Source organism: Bufo bufo, chromosome 6, assembly GCF_905171765.1.
Source record: "Bufo bufo chromosome 6, aBufBuf1.1, whole genome shotgun sequence".
In the NCBI taxonomy this organism is placed as follows: domain Eukaryota; kingdom Metazoa; phylum Chordata; class Amphibia; order Anura; family Bufonidae; genus Bufo; species Bufo bufo.
The window spans coordinates 327,289,066-327,305,905 of NC_053394.1; the positions used below are offsets into that span (position 1 = coordinate 327,289,066).

Genomic DNA, 16,840 nt, shown 5'->3' on the forward strand with positions numbered 1-16,840 from the left:
TCTGTGTTAGAATATACTATCGGATATGAGTTTTGACGATCGAACTCAAATCTGATTGTATATTCTAACATAGAGGTGTTCCCATGGTGATGGGGACGCTTCAAGTTAAAATATACCATCGGATTGGAGAAAACTCCGATCCGATGGTATAATAGGGACTCCTGACTTTACATTGAAAGTCAATGGGGGACGGATCCGTTTGCAATTGCACCATATTGTGTCAACGTCAAACGGATCCGTCCCCATTGACTTGCATTGTAATTCAGGACGGATCTGTTTGGCTTTTTTTTCATGTCCGAGGATCCTCCGAAAATCAAGGAAGACCCACGGACGAAAAAACGGTCACGGATCACGGACCTACAGACCCCGTTTTTGCGGACCTTAAAAAAAAACGGTCGTGTGCATGAGGCCTAACTATGTGTTACTAATTAACAGTATATGACCAATATTGTGATTATATGATCATATCACAAACAATGAATGGGATACCCAATCTTTATGCAATTTTTATACAGGTGTTATTTGTATGCAAGTGTTATGTGTTATTAACTACGTGTCACTAAATTTTGTGTTATCAATTTTAAATTTTACGTAATTTAATAAATCTGTTAGCATTTTTTATACTAAAGCTTTGTTATCCATACTCTATCCAGATATTTTGAGTGCCCTTTCAATTACTGTAAATACTTAGGCCCCTTTCACACGAGCGAGTATTCCGCGCGGGTGCAATGCATGAGTTGAACGCATTGCACCCGCACTGAATCCTGACCCATTCATTTCTATGGGGCTGTGCACATGAGCTGTGATTTTCACGCATCACTTGTGCGTTGCGTGAAAATCGCAGCATGCTCTATATTCTGCGTTTTTCACGCAACACAGGCCCCATAGAAGTGAATGGGGCCGCGTGAAAATCGCAAGCATCCGCAAACAAGTGCGGATGCGGTGCGATTTTCACGCATAGTTGCTAGGTGACGATCGTGCTGGGGACCCGATCTGTATTATTTTTCCTTATAACATCGTTATAAGGGAAAATAATAGCATTCTGAATACAGAATGTAAAGTAAAATAGAGATGGAGGGGTTAAAAATAAAAAAATATTAACTCACCTCATCCACTTGATCGCGTAGTTGCGGATCTCTGTCTTTTTCTGTAATGTTGAGCTGCCGGCTAAGGACCTGTGGTGACGTCACATCACATGATCCAATCACATGGTCCCTCACCATGGTGATGAACCATGTGATTAGACCATGTGATGAGCACAGTGACGTCATCAAAGATTCTATTCCTGTGCACAGCAAAGAAGAAGACAGAAGAGATGCCGGCTGCGCGATCAAGTGGATTAAGGTGAGTTAAATTATTTTTTATTTATTTTTTAACCCCTCCAGCCCTATTGTACTATGCATTCTGTATTCAGAATGCTATTATTTTCCCTTATAACCATGTTATAAGGGAAAATAATACAATCTACAGAACACCTAACCCAAACCCGAACTTCTGTTAAGAAGTTTGGGTTCAGGTACCAAACATGCCGATTTTTCTCACGCGCGTGCAAAACGCATTACAATGTTTTGCACTCGCGCTGAAAAATCGTGCATGTTCCCGCAACGCACCCGCACCTTTTCCCGCAATGCCCGTGTGAAACCAGCCTTACAGTTCTGAAGACTCCAGCAGGCTCAGTATCAGTGATCAGGGCAGTTGGGCTCAGGGCTGGAAGTGGGCACCGCTCTGCAGTTCAGGAAAGAGACCGGGGCTCACCCTAGCGTTGCAGTACCTCCGCGTGACGTCACGCCGTGTGGTGTACGCAAAGGGCAGGGGAGGTCGGGAGGAGGAGCAAGCAAGTACCGTATTTTTTGCTTTTTAAGACGCACCTGATGTTAAGACGCACCTAGGTTTTTGAGAAGGAGAATAAGATTTTTTTTTTTTAAAAGGTGTGCTTTTGGTGGGTTTTAAACTAATGGTGGTCTGTGGATGACACTGTTATGGGGGCATCTGTGTAGATGACGCACTGTTATGGGGGCATCTGTGTGGATGACGCACTGTTATGGGGGCATCTGTGTGGAAGACGCACTGTTATGGGGGCATCTGTGTGGAAGACGCACTGTTATGGGGGCATCTGTGTGGATGACACCGCTATGGGGGGGATCTGTGGATGACACATATATAGCATCTTATGCTATATATATGTATCATCCACAGATCCCCCCATGACAGAGTCCCAGTGTAAATAGTGACCCCCAATACAGGGGTTGGAGGCCAGTAACTGGTGTTGGAATCGCGGCGGGGCCCAGTGCAGTCACTGTACTCTATTACACTGGGCCCCGCTCACAGCAGTCTTTATATGTATGTAAAGTGTAGTCATGGCTGGGAGCTAGACAGCTAGTACTCACTATCAAACATTCCAACTACCGTAGCAGGCCGGCAGCGTTACTCACTCCGTCACGCGCCTGCTCCTCCCACTTTATTAATGGAGCAGGCACGTGACAGAGTGAGTGACGCTACGTAGCCGGCCGACAGGCCTGCCTGCTACGGTAGTTTTCGGGACACGGAGCAGAACAGATATTTTAGGATGTCATTGTGACTGTGGGCAGTGGCCAGCGGGGCTCAAGAGGCAGCTGCCTTGGGCCCCCCTGGCGCAACTGGGCCCGGGGCAGCTGCCCCTTTTACCTTTAGCCTTTTCTATTTTGGATGCTGCTGTTGACATGCACATGCTTTTTTCCCCCCCACTATTTTTTAACCCCCTAATGACCAGGCCTGAAAAGGTCTTAAAGGGGTTTTCCCATCTCAGACAAGGATATGCCCCCATTGTCTGATAGGTGTGGGTTTCACCGCTGGGACCCGCACCTACAATGAGAACAGAGCCGGGAAACGAACGGAGGGTGCACTGCGCATGCGCAGCCGCCCTCCACTCATTTCTATGGGGCCGCCGAAAATAGGCGAGCGCTGGCTCGGCTATTGCCGTCTGTCCCATAGAAATGAATGGGGGCATGGGCCACGCATGCGCGGTGTGCTCCCATTCACTTCTATTGGAGCAGCGCTTGGTGGTGGGCGGGGTTCTCCAGCCACATCACTCCCCGCTTCGTCCTCATTGTAGGTGCGGGTCCCAGCGGTGGGACCTGCACCTATCAGACCATGGGGGGGCATTATCCTAGCGATATGCCCCCATTTTCTGAGATGGAAATACCCCTTTAATGACAAGACACTAGATGGTGATTTAGCAATCGTGGGGGTATCAAGGTTGTAACTTTTTTTATTTGTTGGACTACCAAGATAATTCACACACTGGGCTTTTATTAGTATGTTTTTTTAGTGTGTTTTTTTGTTTTATTTGGGAAAAACAGCAATTTTGTTTTAAAAAAAGTCATTTTTTTTCAAACTATAGCTCTTCGGTCTTTAAACATGCAAAATGACACCAATATAAATGATTAAAATGGGTTCCATATTTTTTGTTGGTCGTTTTGCTATATAATATGGATATTTTTGCGTGAACGGGGCGATAATGGTGACTATTTCAATTGGCTTTATTATTTATACTATTTTCTTTTTGTTGTTGCATTTTTAACTATTTTCACCGGAATTGGGGCATCCAAAGGATCCCCAGTTACAGGGGAAAACAGCTCTTTGTGGGAGCTTTGTACAAGGTAGAGCTGATTGGGGTTTGCTGAGACCCTGCAGCTCTACTATGCCCCAGAGATTACCAGTGATCACATGACCCCACAGAAATGAATCCATAAAAAAACACAGATAGCACACAGATAGAAAATACAGTTGTGTGAACGTACATCTCACATACATCTCACGTCAACCATTATTCCGCAGGATCCCCTAGTACAACACTTCCAGTGTCACCAGAGCCGTTATACAGACAAATTCAGCTCATACGCACCCGGCATACTGACCTAACTTCGCTAAAGGTGTGCCTAAAGCTGGAAATCCAATATACAATAGTTGCATGAGGGGGGAACTTCATAGAAGGGAGGTGTACAGTGTATGGGTGTGTGCCAGCATGTACTGCATCCAGAAGTAAAACTGGCTTAGTTGCCTATAGCAACCAATCAGATTCCACCTTTCATTTTCTAAAGCTCTAAAAAATGAAAGGTGGAATGTGATTGGTTGCTATGGGCAACTAAGCCAGTTTTCCTTTTACAACAGTTTTGATAAATGTGTGTATTATGTATGTATGTATGTATTTATATTTAGTTAGTTACTGAGTAAAAGAAACAAATCGGAAAAAGACACAACAGAAAGCACTTATGTAACAGCTTTTACCACAGACCTCCTACCTCACGAGCACAGAGGCGGGAAACCTCCCCCAGCCAGCTGACGAGCAGCAGCTCTGCCGTGCGGCCACGCCTAGCTGGAGTCGTCACGCCGCCCCTGGTTGTTCTTGTTGGAAACCCCGTGCTGGTGTGAGGAGACTGGCAGCCGCCATTTCGGGGAGTCGTAGGTTTGCCATTACGCGGCCCGTCATCTTCCCGCCCCAAAGCCCCCCGTTGTAGCAGTATACTCCCGGCGGTGGTCTCCCTTCCTGTCCGTCTCTCCTCTCCATCTTGTATACAAGCGTTGTTAGCCAGTAACGACGCCCTGTTCTCTTTGTAGATCTCGGCGCCATTTCCTTCTCAGCACAAACAAGGCCGAGGCCTAGTAGCTATCAGCCCGCAAAGCAAGCGGGGCCGCACCTCAGGTAAGTCGACTACCTACCTTCCGCGTATTCGATCTAGTCAGGGTTGGCTTAGTGTCTAGTCGTCGTGTAACGTGTGTTTCTGCGGTGGCGGTTTATTCTGCCTCGTGCTGTGGCGGTGAAGGCGGAGGGGCTTGTGGATCCGCCGGGGATGTAAGTCTGCGCTTCTGATTTTATTAGGAGCTCCACAGTGTGACGGGGCTGCTGCCATATGGTTGTGCCGTCCTTCACATGATGGCCTCTGGCAGCTCCTCAACATATGTGCCCTTCGCGTGACGGCCCCTGGCAACTCCTTAGAAAATGTGCCCTTCACACGATGGCCCCTGGAAGCGCCTCAACATATGTCCTTTATATGATGGCCCCTGGAAGCGCCTCAGAACATGTGCCCTTCACACGATGGCCCCTGGCAGCTTCTCAACATGTGTCCTTTATATGATGGCCCCTGGAAGCGCCTCAGAACATGTGTCCTTTATATGATGGCCCCTGGAAGCGCCTCAACATGTGCCCTTTATATGATGGCCCCTGGAAGCGCCTCAACATGTGCCCTTTATATGATGGCCCCTGGCAGCTCCTCAACATGTGCCCTTTATATGATGGCCCCTGGCAGCTCCTCAACATGTGTCCTTTATATGATGGCCCCTGGCAGCTCCTCAACATGTGTCCTTTATATGATGGCCCCTGGCAGCTCCTCAACATGTGTCCTTTATATGATGGCCCCTGGAAGCGCCTCAACATGTGCCCTTTATATGATGGCCCCTGGAAGCGCCTCAACATGTGCCCTTTATATGATGGCCCCTGGCAGCTCCTCAACATGTGTCCTTTATATGACGGCCCCTGGAAGCTCCTCAACATATGTGCCCTTCACATGATGATGGCCCCTGGCAGCTCCTTAGAACATGTGCCCTTCATTGGAAACCCTGGGTTGCTCCTTAGCTCATATGCCCTTTGTGTGATGGCACAGGCAGCTCCTCAGCACATGTGACCTTCGCACCATGGCCCCTGGCAGCTCCTCAGCACACATACCTCTGTGCCGTCCTATGACATTGTATTATCCTATAGATATATAAACGGTTCTAGTCTTTAGTTCTAATTAGAGATGAGCGAGTTTCATGTTATGAAATTCGTTCTCGCTTTGTTTGGTGGTAAAAGCAGAATTTAGAGGCATTCCGTTATTTATTCCGTCATAATAGAAGTCTATGGGCTGCATAACTGATTCCGTTATGCATTCCGTCATAGAATTGCGTTATGGTCCATGGTAACGGAATCCATAACGCAATTCTGCTTTTACCTCCAAATGAAGCGTGAACGAATTTCAAAATATGAAATTCGCTCATCTCTAGTTATAATTTCTGAATACCGACAACAATAAACTTTTTCTTGTCTTTTACCTAGCACGACTCGCATAGAAGTCTACACCAGTCACATGTCTTGTAACTTGGACATAGATACTGTGAACAGTGATGGCCAGTTTGCATTGTTCGCCCGCGAACACATGCGGGCTGCCATCTTAAATCACAAGTCCGGCGAGGCACAGGTAAGTCCTTACCTGTGCCGCGAGCCGGTCTGAAACAAATGCGGTCACCGGGAGCAGGCAGTTCCAAGAACAGCCCGATGAAGGCCCCCGGAGGCTGTTCTCAGAACTGCCTGCTCCCGGTGACCGCACCTGTGCCTCGCCGGATTTGTGATTTAAGATGGCAGCCCGCATGTGTTCACCGGCGAACTGGCCATCACTGGCTGTGAACAATTAAAGGGGTGGTCCATGGATAACATTTATGAACTATCCACAGTACAGACATATGATACCGGGGTCCCACCAATCATAAGTGTGGATCCCCTGTTTCAGTGGAGCGATGGTCGTGTGTGCACATGACGGCTTCATGTACTTCTGACGGATGAACACTACTCGGCTATAGTCAGTGAATGGAGCACTACTTGTATGACCGCTGTAACATTCAAATGGGGGAGATGTGAGCGTTCTTAGAATTGTGGCCGTCCCATTTGTCGGACCCTCAGCAATCGTACGTTTTCCCTCTACCTTGTGCATAGATGGTAAATGTTTGCCAACCTCTTTACAGTATTATCCACCCTTTGGTTACATGGGGCACCATGGTACGCATCACCCACCAGCTGAGTCCTCGAACTATGGGCAGATTATTGGGAATGAAGCAGACGCTCCTGATTAGTGTTGAGCGAATCTGTGTTTTAAGTTCGGCGTCTAAGGTTCGGGTTATCGAAGAATCGCGTTATGGATGCTAAATTCTGTTATGGTCCGTGGTAGCGGAATCCATAATGCGATTCTTCGATAACCCGAACTTAAGATGCCAAACTTAAAACACAAGTTCGCTCAACAGTACTCCTGATATGTCCGATCAGCAGCAGTGATGAGGGCTGCCGTTACCTTCAGCAATCCCCTCCGCTATGGGGGCGATTGATTCAGGACCGTTGTCTAGACTGAGCAATCTGCACAGGGACGGTTTTACATGTCGGCAGAACGACACGGACACCTGACTAACAATGGTCTGCTCGTTCATCGGGTCATAGCCGGCACCTTTTACACTGGCAGATTGTCAGGAACGAGCATTTATACAAACCCTCATCCCCGCAAATTGGCCTGATTATTATTGTTCCTTTTTAAAAGGGCCGTTACTGCTACCCATTCTCCTGCATGTCGATGGCCATCTTAGGACCGGGGTAGGAAAGTGCATTTCAACGTCTTGGCGTTCCTAAATGCGGCACAGTCTGAAGACTGCCATAAAATAATCCAGTGTCTGGGCGGCTTGTTGAAAAACCGCAATCCCCATCATTCCCCAGTAATGGGGCTTTGCATACGGAGAGTTGAAAGCAATCACTTGGTGGAAGTACTATGCTGATGTGATGCGGTGTCCTAATGGTTCTGAAGTTGAGGTCTGGACACAGATACATACAAGATGTGTTCCTCGTCATGCCCTTCTTTATTATAATGAGCAGTGCACATATTTACACACAGGAAAAGTGTCACAGTATAGACAAGCTTTGAGTTAGGGCTCACCCACATGACCGTATGTATTTTGAGATCCGCAAAAACTGATCCACAAAAAATATGGATGACATTCTTGTGCGTTCCGTATTTTTCTGACTTTAACAGCTGGTCCCTCATAGAGCAGTACTGTCCTTGTCTGTAATGCAGACAATAATAGGACATGTTCTATTTTTATTTTTTTTGCAGAACGGAAATACGGACGTACGGAAACGTAATGCACATAGAGTAACTTCCTTTTTTGTGGACCCATTGAAGTGAATGGTTCCGCATACAGTCCGCAAAAAAAAACAACGGAACGGACACAGAAAGAAAATACGTTGGTGTGCATGAGCCCTTACTATATTTAGTTTGAGATAAGAAAATTAATGATCAGTATGGGGGTAGGGGCCCATGGCGAATTTATGAAACTTGTACTCCTTTCTTCCAAGGCTAAATCCCCTCCTATCTAATATTAAATGAATACATATATAAAAATGCTTTGCTCCCACTGACATGAAACAGTCCAGTCTGAGCGCTTACACTATGCGGAGGGACCTTTATTGAGTAGTGGAAAGTTCGGTTGGCTCTCCCTTTAACCCTGTTTGGGGCGCCTTTTTGCTCAATTAGTTTTCTTAAATGTAAAAGATCCAGTTTACATGTAAACTCCCATTTCACAGTATCTAATGATAAAATCTACATAGCACATCAGATTTCTTTGTGTATACGGTAGGTTTATATTATATCTCAAGCTCATCTACAGTGGAGTTCAGACCTCTGCAGGTTACAAAATTGAAACTACCATTCACTTCCTTCCTGCTTGGTATTCAGCACTTCCTTTGGGGGAAGGCGAGGGAGAGTGTTATTTGGGAAAGGAGTTCTCAAAGGCTCATAACTGTGGACAAAGTATGCTTAAGGGTCCATTCACACGTCCGTAGAATGTGTCTGTGCCCTTTCCGCAATTATCCGGAAACGGGTGCGGACCCATTAATTCTCGATGGGGCAGGAATGGATGCGGGCAGCACACGGTGTGTTGTCCGCATTTCCGGAGCGCCCCCTCCCGAACTTCCGCAATTGCGGACAAGAATAGGCAGTTCTATGGGGGTGCCTGCCGGGTGTATTGCGGATCCGGATTTTGCAGGTCCGCAATGCACTACGGACGTGTGAATGGACTCTTATCATGAGAATTGTGAATGCAGCTCTCTGAAGGCCATGTTGACACATTAAAGGGCATCTGTCAGCAGATTTTTACCTATGACACTGGCTGACCTGTTACATGTGCATTTGGCAGCTGAAGGCATCTGTGTTGGTCCCTTGGTCATATGTGCCCGCATTGCTAAGAAAAATTAAGTTTTAGGGCTCTTTCACACTTGCGTTATTGTCTTCCGGCATAGAGTTCCGTCGTCGGGGCTCTATGCCGGAAGAATCCTGATCAGGATTATCCTAATGCATTCTGAATGGAGAGAAATCCGTTCAGGATGCATCAGGATGTCTTCAGTTCCGGTACGGAACGTTTGTTGGCCGGAGAAAATACCGCAGCATGCTGCGCTTTTTGCTCCGGCCAAAAATCCGGAACACTTGCCGCAAGGCCGGATCCGGAATTAATGCCCATTGGAAGGCATTGATCCGGATCCGGCCTTAAGCTAAACGTCGTTTCGGCGCATTGCCGGAGCCGACATTTAGCTTTTTCAGAGTGGTTACCATGGCTGCCGGGACGCTAAAGTCCTGGCAGCCATGGTAAGTGGAGCGGGGGAGCAGTGTACTTACCGTCCGTGCGGCTCCCCGGGCGCTCCAGAGTGACGTCAGGGCGCCCCAAGCGCATGGATCACGTCATCCATGCGCATGGGGCGCTCTGACGTCATTCTGGAGCGCCCGGGGAGCCGCACGGACTGTAAGTATACCGCTCCCCGCTCCTACTATGGCAACCAGGACTTTAATAGCGTCCTGGGTGCCATAGTAACACTGAAAGCATTTGGAAGACGGTTCCGTCTTCAAATGCTTTCAGTACACTTGTGTTTTTCCGGATCCGGCAGGCACCTCCGGCAACGGAAGTGCATGCCGGATCCCAACAACGCAAGTGTGAAAGAGGCCTTAATGTATGCAAATACAGTGCTCCAGACTAATACAAATATCAAGGAGCCATTGGCTCCTAATCTGAAAAATTTAGGAGCCAAATGAATTTTTTAGTCGCCAAATTTAAAATAATTAATTTTTTATTATAATTAGAAGACTTGTCTTACCTTGTGCAGTTGCCCATATGTCCTTTTGGATTCATTCTTTTTACAGCCAACAAAAAACATTAAGGCTGGGTTCACACCTGAGCGTTTTACAGCGCGTTCCTACGCGCTGTAAAACGCTCAACAAGGAAAAACCAATGCTTCCCTATGGGAATGGTTCTCACCTGGGCGTTTTACAGCGCGTACGATCGCGCTGTAAAACGCCCGACACTCAAACAAGTGCATGAGCGTTTTTTCGGGCGTTTGTCGCGCGTTCCCGTACATAGACTTTCGGGAACGCGCGACAATGTGTGTTTGCTTGTCTCTGTATGCGCGCTTGTAAACGCCCGTACAATCGCGCATACAGAGCGCTCCTTTCAGAACGCTCAGGTGTGAACTGAGCCTAAAACTATTTGCAGTCCTTAACCCCTTTAGGGCACGGCCATTTTTTACCTTAAGGACCAGGCCATTTTTTTTGCAAATCTGACAGTCACTTTATGTGGTGATAACTTTAAAACGCTCTTACTTATCCAGGCCAGTCTGAGATTGTTTTTTCGTCACATATTGTACTTCATGACACTGGTAAAATGGAGTCAAAAAATGTATTTCTATTTATAAAAAAAATCCAAATTTACCAAAAACTACTATTACTATTTTTAATAGTAATACCTCCAAAAATAGTTATTAATTTACATTCCCCATATGTCTACTTAATGTTTGGATCATTTTGTGAATGCCATTTTTATTTTTTGGGGACGTTAAAAGGCTTTTTAAAATCCACTTTTTCAGGACCAGTTCAGGTCTGAAGTCACTGAGGCTTACATAATAGAAACCACCCAAAAATGACCTCATTTTACAAACTACACCCCTCAAGGTAGGGGTGGGCGATATGGCCTAAAATCTATATTGCGATATAATTTTAAGCATGTGCGATATATATTGCGATATATTGTTTTCTATATGGGGGGGGGGGGGTAAACTTTTTATTTAATAACTATTAGCCTCCTCAAGGGCTAGAACCCTTGTCATATTCACCCTAATAGAGCTCTATTAGGGTGAATAGGACTTTACACTCTCCCTGCTGTCCTGTGCTTTGTGCACACAACAGCAGGGAGCTGACCATGGCAGCCAGCCTCTGATGTGCCCCCCCCCCCCAGCCTCTGATGTGCCCCCCCCCCAGCCTCTGATGTGCCCCCCCCCCAGCCTCTGATGTGCGCCCCCCCCCCAGCCTCTGATGTGCGCCCCCCCCCCAGCCTCTGATGTGCGCCCCCCCCCCAGCCTCTGATGTGCCCCCCCCCAGCCTCTGATGTGCCCCCCCCAGCCTCTGATGTGCCCCCCCCCCAGCCTCTGATGTGCCCCCCCCCCAGCCTCTGATGTGCCCCCCCCCCCAGCCTCTGATGTGCCCCCCCCCCAGCCTCTGATGTGCCCCCCCCCCAGCCTCTGATGTGCCCCCCCCCAGCCTCTGATGTGCCCCCCCCCCCAGCCTCTGATGTGCCCCCCCCCAGCCTCTGATGTGCCCCCCCCCCCAGCCTCTGATGTGCCCCCCCCCCCCCAGCCTCTGATGTGCCCCCCCCCCCAGCCTCTGATGTGCCCCCCCAGTATTAATCATTGGTGGCAGTGGCCACAGGGTCCCCCCCCCATCATTGGTGGCAGTGGGCAGTTCCGATCGGAGTCCCAGCAGTGTAATGCTGGGGCTCCGATCGGTTACCATGGCAGCCAGGACGCTACTGAAGTCCTGGCTGCGATGGTATGTTAGTGAGCAGCATTATACTCACGTGCACTGTGGCCGTCGGGCGCTCCTTCTCATAGGTCTGTGCGGCGCATTGCTAATGCTATAAGCATTAGCAATCCGCCGCACAGACAGAAGGAGCGCCCGGCGGCTACGGCGCACGTGAGTATAATGCTGCTCACTAACATACCATCGCAGCCAGGGCTTCAGTAGCGTGACTCCTGGCTGCCATGGTAACCGATCGGAGCCCCAGCATTACACTGCTGGGACTCCGATCGGAACTGCCACTAATGATGGGGGGGAGGAGGGGGACCCTGTGGGATATGGCCGGCACATTCATTGGTGGTGCAGTGGCCACAGTCCCTCCCCTCCTCCTCCTACTCTGTCCTCATCGGTGTTTAGCGGCAGCCGCGCACAGTGGGGAGGGAGGGACTCCCTCCTTCTCCCTCCACTGTGCCGGCCGGCTCATCAGGAGAAAATGTTGCGTGCAGAGAGCGCGATCATATCGCGGTCCGGCGATATGGCGAAAATCCATATCGTGGCCCAAATTTATATCGCATATCGCCTATACCGCCCACCCCTACCTCAAGGTATTCAAAACTGAGTTTACAAACTTTGTTAACCCTTTAGTTGTTCCACAAGAATTAATGGAAAATAGAGAGAACATTTAAAAATTTCACTTTTTTGGCAGATTTTCCATTTGAATAATTTTTTTTCCAGTTAACAGCCAAACAAAACTCAATATTTATGGCCCTGATTCCATCGTTTACAGAAACACCCCATATGTGGTCGTAAACCATTGTACGGGCACACAGCATTGCACAGAAGGAAAGGAACACCATATGGTTTTTGGAAGGCAGATTTTGCTGGATTTTTTTTTTTACACCATGTCCCAGGGGGCTGGATCTCACAGGCTCTCCACCGGAAGGCAGCGCAGATGCCTAAGGAAGGCATTGCGCTGCCTTCCCTGCTATCGGGTCCCCGTCACAACCGCACGGGGACCGATGGCAGCTCAGATCCCCGCCCGACATTGCACGTGCCGCGTCAGCGCTGACCGCGGCACATCAAAGGTTAATGCGCCGCTGATCGGGTGGGCGCAGCTCCTGCACCCACCCGCCTGATCACCATGAAATACATGTACGTCACGGGTCCTTAATGGGTTAATAGACAACTTATTGCTCCAATTCTGAATCAGTGCCACTTGGCCATCGAGAATAATGAGGCTTCCTCTTGGTTTCAAACCAGCGTCTCACGCAAGTAGGGTTGTTGCCGGTATCGAAATATCAATACCCAATTGATACTTTTGTGTCGTCGTCCCCCCGCTCTCACAGGCGGCCCAAAACGGATCAGTTCAGAATGCATCAATTTGGCTGCGTTTGGTCTCCGTTGTGTTTTTAGACGATCACTAAAACACACAGCTTGCAGCGTTTTGGTGACCCTCTGACTATGCGGAGCCAAACGGATCCGTCCTGACTTACAATGTAAGTCAATGGGGACGGATCCGTTTTTCACTCACACAATATGGTGCAATTAAAAACTGATCCATCCCCCATTGACTTTCAATGTAAGTCAAGACGGATCCGTTTTGACTTAGACTTTTTTTTATGCAAACGGATCTGTTAATGGATACAAGCGTTTGCATTATTGATGCGGATCCGTCTGTGCAGATACAAGATGGATCCGCACCAAACGCAAGTGTGAAAGTAGCCTAATCCAGCAAGACTCTTTACTGGTATACCAGACTAAATGTACCTTAAAGGGGTATTCCCATCTTGCTAAATCAGCCTGAGCTGCAGTTACAGCAGAATTCACTTCCTGATTTCCTGCAGCTAAAGCTGAAGGCCGGCCACGCCTCCTTATGACATCACACTGAGAACTCAGTCCTTACGTGCTAGTTCATGTGAAGAGTATGAGTCATCAGCCTGGCAGCCTGCAGTGTCTGTGAGGCCCCTCCCCCTGCTGGGGAATCATGTGAAGCCATGTGAAGTGAGCTCAGTGTACAGTAACATGTGGCTGTTCTGCAGTTTTACACACAAAATCTCACATCTTTTACAAACCCATTCTGTGCATCAAAAACTATAATTCCATATTATACATTAGCTCAAAAGCTTGCCCAACCCCCACCCACCAGCACTGATGCAGATTTGTTTCCATTACAGCTGTACTCCAGTTGTGTATAAACCTTACACTATGTATCTTTATAGATGCATATACAGCACAGCTACATATGTCTTCTCCAGTCCTTTAACATCACTTTGACTGAATGGCTTCCTATACAGCCCTGCTACATATTTATTCTACTCCCCCACTAGCACTGTCTGAAAAGCTTCATATACAGCTCTGCTACATCTGTTTCTCTCTTCCACCAGCATTGATGCTGACCCGCCACATATACAGCTCTGCTACATCAGTCTATTCCCTTCCCCATTAGAACTATGGCTGAACATCAGCATATTCAGCTCTGCTGCCTCCATCGGCCCCCCATGTGCCTCCCATCAGCCCCCAATCGTTGGTGGAATTGGTGGTGCACGTAGAAATAACTCACCCACCGATTATGTCCTCCGACGCTGTCCGCACTGTCTCTTCCCTGCACGAACTGTTCGGGCAGCCACGCATGCGCAGAGCTGTATTATACGCGGCTCAAAAGAATATGGATCCGCAGCATTGCAAGGGAAACCACTGCGCAAGCGCGGCCCATGGATGCGAGCGGTGGGCCGTATCCATGGGTAGCGAAAATCAACAATGGATAGTGACAATTCGATTTGAAAGAGAACAGTTTTATTTTTTTTATCATATATATTTAGAAAAAAGTTTAATGGGGGATTATTTAATGAAATATCAAGATGGGAATACCCCTTTAAGTACAGAATCGCATTTTCTCTCCCTGATGCATCTGTTCCACAGTCTGTTATGACTGAAATGTAAATTGCCTTGCTAGCTTCATTTACTGTTTGGGCTCCTAATTCATCCGCAATGCAATCAATGAGCTCAGCGCACTGTGTTGTTATCATACGTTTTGGATATATCCATTTAGTTTTTTTTTCATAAGCAAGATTTGAGGCAAAATTTATAATTCATAGCTCCTCATGTGCAATCTCTCGGCCATTTTTACACAGGCTCTGGACACAGAATGGGCTAGAGGTGTCTCTGTTGGGGCACACCTGGGTATCCTACTGTCACAAGCATTTCTATGCTTCTGACTCCGTTTTTTTTTTTTAATAGTTTTTCTTGAAATGATGCGTTCTTTTGGTAAACTTTTTTTTACCAGCAATATCTGGGCCATCCTTAGAACCAGGGCTGTGGAGTCGAGGAGTCGGAGTCGGGGGAAATTTTGGGTACTCGGAGTCGGCAAACAATGCACCGACTCTGACTCCTACTAAATTTAGATTGGAATAAAAAAAAAAAAGCAAGTTTAAATGTCCCAATTCACAAAAAGTTATAATTAATGACTTCTCTACTGTAAGAATAAAGACCAATGCATGCAGTGTCTCACGTAACCGCAAAACGAACACGTTAAGTGACTGTGAAGAAGCACGCTTTTCATGTGCTTCACTATATGGCACACAAAATTAGGAGCTGCAATACTTATACTTTCCATAGTGTTGTGTTCTGCTTTTACAGGGAACGCAGCGTCCATGTGTAACCTAGCCTCTCACTGATAAGGGATTAAATAAATGTTTTTTGCAGGACTAGAGAGTGAGACACTTGTATAAGTGAAGGGAATGGAGGGCCAATAGTTCAAGACTGAAGCTGTAAACCATTGGAAAAACTGCTGTCATTTAGCTAAGGCTATAAAAACTAGCTAAGGCTATAAAAACTTGTTGGCTTCCCAGCCAGTAGTCCTGTGGTAGGTTGCGTTTCTTTCCCTCAAGGAATGTATAAAATACATTCGCATATTAATACAGAGGAGTCTGAGTCGGAAGTACATAAAACTGAGTCGGAACATTTATCTACTGACTCCACAGCCCTGCTTAGAACACAACTCACAGTACATCATTTCTTTCTCTTTATTATATCTAAGCCAAGCTAATTCCTTAAGCCATAAACTTTTAAATTTTCGCTCAGCTCTGTTGGCAGAACCTTTTGTCCCACTACTGGCTCTATGATCTGATGGTTGATCAGATGAACTGTTGTCTGTGACTTAAAGTACTTTCACACTAGCGTTTTTCTTTTCCGGCATAGAGTTCCGTCACAGGGGCTCTATACCGGAAAAGAACTGATCAGTTTTATCCCCATGCATTCTGAATGGAGAGTAATCCGTTCAGGATGTCTTCAGTTCAGTCATTTTGACTGATCAGGCAAGCATGCTGCGGTTTTATCTCCGGCGGAAAAAAAACTTGACTTGCCTGAATGTCGGATCCGGCATTTTTTCCCATAGGCATGTATTAGTGCCGGATCCGGCATTCGGAATGCCGGATCCGTCCTTCCGGTCTGCGCATGCGCAGACTGAAAAGAATAAATGCCGGATCCGTTTTGCCGGATGACACCGGAAAGACTGATCGGCATTTCAATGCATTTTTTCGACTGATCAGGCATTTTTAAGACTGATAAGGATCCTGATCAGTCTTAGCCTACTTTCACACTTGCGTTCGGGGTTCGCTTGTGAGTTCCGTTTGAAGGCTCTCACAAGTGGCCCCGAACGGATCCGTACAGCCCCAATGCATTCTGAGTGGATGCGGATCCGCTCAGAATGCATCAGTTTGGCTCCGCTTGGCCTCCGTTCTGCTCAGCAGGCGGACACCCAAACGCAGCTTGCAGCGTTTTCGTGTCCGCCTGGCCGTGCGGAGCCAAACGGATCCGTCCAGACTTGCAATGTAAGTCAATGGGGACGGATCCGTTTGACGTTGACACAATATGGTGCAATTGCAAACGGATCCGTCCCCCATTGACTTTCAATGTAAAGTCAGGAGTCCCTATTAATATAACATCAGATCGGAGTTTTCTCCAATCCGATGGTATATTTTAACTTGATGTGTCCCCATCACCATGGGAACGCCTCTGTTAGAATATACCATCGGATTTGAGTTAGATCGTGAAACTCAGATCCGACAGTATATTCTAACACAGAAACGTTCCCATGGTGATGGGGACGCTTCAAGTTAGAATATACTAAAAGGACTATGTACATGACTGCTGCCAGGCAGCAAAGGGCAGACCCCCTCCCCTGTATTTAACTCATTGGTGGCCAGTGCGGCCGCCCCCCTCCCTCCCCTATATTTAAC

At 47.5% G+C, this 16,840-nt stretch overlaps 1 protein-coding gene across 9 annotated transcripts in view; it reads left to right on the top strand.

The window, feature by feature from the left end:
- The first annotated feature begins 4,376 nt into the window (after positions 1–4,376).
- RBM39 (RNA binding motif protein 39) overlaps positions 4,377–16,840 on the top strand; it is a 41,492-nt gene continuing 29,028 nt past the window's right edge. For 8 of the 9 annotated variants that reach the window (XM_040437266.1, XM_040437268.1, XM_040437271.1 and 5 more), the window contains exon 1: positions 4,378–4,681. The gene's annotated coding sequence lies outside the window, so the exon portion shown is untranslated. Of the gene's footprint in view, positions 4,682–16,840 lie in introns of all 9 variants that reach the window. The other variant, XM_040437273.1, reaches the window with a different exon arrangement.